Raw genomic sequence first — 4,023 nt, 5'->3', positions numbered from 1 at the left:
GGCAGACACACACACACACACAGTCTGAGAGCTTGGCAAAATAGACACATGCAAAACAAATGTTGCTATTCATAGGTTGCACCTCCGTCACTAGGTCACGTCATGCCATTGATGGAGGTCGTTTTGCATGGCCCGGTGCCCCGGGTGGGTGGAGATTTCACTTAAGGACTAATGAAATGGTCTAAAATGCACAAACTTTGCCCACCTGGGGCACCGGGCCATGCAAATCGAACTCCAACATTGTTATGAATGTTCTCAAGCCGCCCTCTGCCTCCCGCGCCATAGTGTTGCCCGAAAGTCGGGAGGCTAACGACCGTAGTGGCCTGGAAATATGATGACATTGTTTCAGTAAGCAAACTTTACCGTCATTATCTTGAGAATAGCCATCATTTCAGATATAGCTTGCTAGCTAACTAGTTGGTTGTGCAAGAAAATATATAATCATGCTAGCTAATTGTTTCAATGCACCTTCCAAATGTGAAATTACAAGACAAAAAAGACACTTACCTAAGCTTTTTGTCTATGTCCTCTTGGTTGTAAAGGTAAGGTAGTTGCTAATGTCCTTCCTAGATACTTCCGCCCAATCCATAGGGGTCTAGAATATGAATTAAACGCCTCACTGTTTTGGGTGACCACATAACCCATTTGGATGCATTTAAGATGCATTAGTTTGTATCCATGAAGCTTTCCATGTCCGCTCAGTTGATCAAGAAGGAGTAACGCCATGTCAAGGAGGTCCGATTGTTTTTTCCGTCTGCTGTAGAGCCATAGAGAACTCAGATTTCTCTGCAATGTAGGTAAACTAATGACAAAACCATCTATATTGCTAAATGACACATCTCCCAATGCCTCAAACTGGGGAGAAAAATTAAAGTTGATCAACTCAAGCAAACCGGCCATAATGTCAAACTGTGCATGAGAGGTAGCCAAGCTTGCCAAGTAGCCTATGCTAATGTTTCATCATAATAAAGGCTATTTCTCATAATAATCTGCAACTGCATTATTATTTCATAAAAACAACATCTTTCTCGTTATAATATCTTTCTCATAATAACGAGATAATGGATTATTTTGTAATAACGTGTTATTTAATTTTTTCATAATAACGTGACCTTATCTCGTAATAATGATATAAAATAAAATAACATCTGGGTGGCAGCAATATGCCACCGTAATATGTTATAAAAATCTAATTAAATAACATGTTCTTCCGCTATTTATTACAGAACAGCGTAATGTTTCTTCTGTAGACTGTACAGCAGGGGTAGGCAACCTCACTTCCTGGAGAGTCGCAGGTAACACACCTGACCAACTGAGCTAATTGATCAGTTCAGTGATTGCCTTAATTCAACACACCCGGTCTTCCAGGTCGGTTAACTCAAAAACATGCTGTGGCACTGCAGGACGAGGGTTGCCTGCCCCTGCTGTACAATGTAATAATATATTACAATATGATATGCTATTTAGAATACATTTTTATCTAAAGCAACTTACAGTCACGCATGCATACATTTTTCATATGGGTGACCCTGGGGGGGGGATCAAACCCACAATCCTTGGCATTGTAGGCACCATGGTCTCCCGACTGAGCCACATAGGACCAGTGTAGGTGTCCTATCCTTGAACCACTCAGCAGTAACTGTCCAGCAGGGTTGAGGTCAATTCCATTTCAGAATGTACTAAATGTATTGAATTAGACTCACATTCCTTTCAATCTTTTACACAGATTTTAGCAGAGATGCAGAGAAGCATATTTAGTTTCTTAAAAATAAATAACCACCAGTCAGAAGGATACAGACAGCTCAAGAGGTTTGCTTAGATATGCAGAAAAATATACATTTTTTTTTTTTACATAGAATTAAGCGTAATGATTATGGTTCTAGATTGCAGGAAAAATTCAAAATTCTCCAAGTTAAGGATGGGGGCATAACCCCGCTCCAGACCACCCCCCCAGACATCCTCATGTACTTTGTTCCCCCTCAGATTTTTGGGCTGCATATCGCCCCTGCGCTCAATACGGAAGTGGTACAGTGAAGCAGATGCTAATTCTACATTGTAGTATAATAGTGAAGACATCAAAACTATGAAATAACACATATGGAATCATGTAGTAACAAAAAAAGTGTTAAACAAATCAAAATATATTTTATATTTGAGATTCTTCAAATAGCCACCCTTTGCCTTGATGACAGCTTTGCACACTCTTGGCATTCTCTCAACCAGCTTCATGAGGAATGCTTTTCCAACAGTATTGAAGGAGTTCCCACATAAGTAGTCCCGTGTAGCTCAGTTGGTAGAGCATGGCGCTTACAACGCCAGGGTTGTGGGTTCGATTCCCACGTGGGACCAGTATGAAAATGTATGCACTCACTAACTGTAAGTCGCTCTGGATAAGAGCGTCTGCTAAATAAGTAAAATATGCTGAACACTTGTTGGCTGCTTTTCCTTCACTCTGCGGTCCAACTCATCCCAAACCATCTCATTTGGGTTGAGGTCGGGTGACTGTGGAGGCCAGGTCATCTGATGCAGCACTCCATCACTCTCCTTCTTGGTCACCTACCTTTTCTGTGGAATCACATGAAATACCTGATTTCAAGTATTTTGCCCGACTCTTTCCTGGGCAGTTCCACGTTGAAAGAATGGGTCACTCCACTCTTCCAGAGGCAGAATAGAAACTACAGGGATTATGCATCTCGGTGGGAAAATGTATGGAACGCCAATAAAGTTTTCGAAAGACAGCACAAGATACTGAACTTGTTCAATGAGCTATAATAATAAATAGCTAGTGACGTTAGCTGGCTAAGTAACATGTTTAGCCAGCATAGATAGCTCACGTCTCGTTGATCTGTACTTCTGCTCTCCTCTCACAGAAGTGTCCACGTTCTCTGATTGGCTCATCTCTACCGAGCGGGCTAAAAGATTATACGGCCGGAATGGATAGTAGGTAGGCACGTGGTAAAGGCGGGGGTCCCAAAAACACACCCGCCGTCAGCAAGCGAACAAACAATAGATTAACATGCTTTCACCTTAAGAGCGGATGTTGTGGCATTATCTGTGTTTTAAAGCGGTGTTTTAAGACTTCAGTTGGCTATGTTGTGTGGAGCTTGTATAGTGCCCTAAAAAATCTGCATTGCGGAAACCACAGACGGTAACACAGAATCAAGACATTAAAACGGAATTCAATAATATATATATTTTTAATTGAACTTAGCCGAAAATCAATCAACTAAATTCATTAATTTGCCCACGTTAATCATAAGACATGTACAAAATGAATCAGTGATTCATATTTTCCTGAAACAGCACAGGAATGCCCCTGTCTGTGCGTGTTGTTTGCTACACATTTGTGTAGCCGATAGCGATAATGCTAATGATAACAGTCTGTTGGTAGATGGAAAGGCTTTCCCAAAAACCTTCTCAACAAATGTTAACTACAAAGTAGCCTATGCCTACCTAGCAGAATGATATCATGATTATTTGCATCAATCCAGTGGCCATTTGTTTTGCAAACTCTGCAATCACATGAGGAGACACCACAGGAGGCTGCTGAGGGGAGAACGGCTCATAATAATGGCCGGAGCAGAGCAAATGGAATGGCATCAAACACCTGGAAACCATGCGTTTGATGTATTTGATACCATTCCACTACTGTGCGCTACAGAAACACTGCTAACCAAATGATGGTCTCTGGCTGGTGCACAGTTTAATTAAAGGGTAACTACACCCAAAATCCTCACATTTCTTAGATTTTTCCTAGACCTCAAAAGTGGTCTCCTGATGTGGTTTAAGCATTGCTGTCGACTTAGAACATAACATTTTGTTGTTTTTCTATTTTAAAAAAGTGGCATTTTGAGAGCGGAAACTTGAAAAAACGGAGAAAAACGTAAACCTGAAAAAAATAAAAAAATAAAAACGAAGAAAGAAAACGGAATCAGGCAAAGAATACAACTGATTTTATAGGGCTCTACTTGTAGTTCTTAATGTGACTGTTTTTCACTACTGACTTTATTGCCTGTTCACCCT

General features: G+C 40.8%; 1 non-coding gene across 1 annotated transcript; it reads left to right on the top strand.

Moving 5' to 3' along the window:
• Positions 1 to 2,274: 2,274 nt before the first annotated feature.
• On the top strand, positions 2,275 to 2,348 carry trnav-uac. The gene has a single exon. It is a non-coding gene; the product is annotated as a tRNA-Val (tRNA).
• Positions 2,349 to 4,023: the final 1,675 nt, after the last annotated feature.

The sequence above is a fragment of the Coregonus clupeaformis genome, chromosome 16, assembly GCF_020615455.1.
Source record: "Coregonus clupeaformis isolate EN_2021a chromosome 16, ASM2061545v1, whole genome shotgun sequence".
NCBI classification, from domain to species: Eukaryota; Metazoa; Chordata; class Actinopteri; order Salmoniformes; family Salmonidae; genus Coregonus; species Coregonus clupeaformis.
Note: the sequence above shows the minus strand (reverse complement) of the source record. Positions and strands in the feature narration are given on the sequence as shown.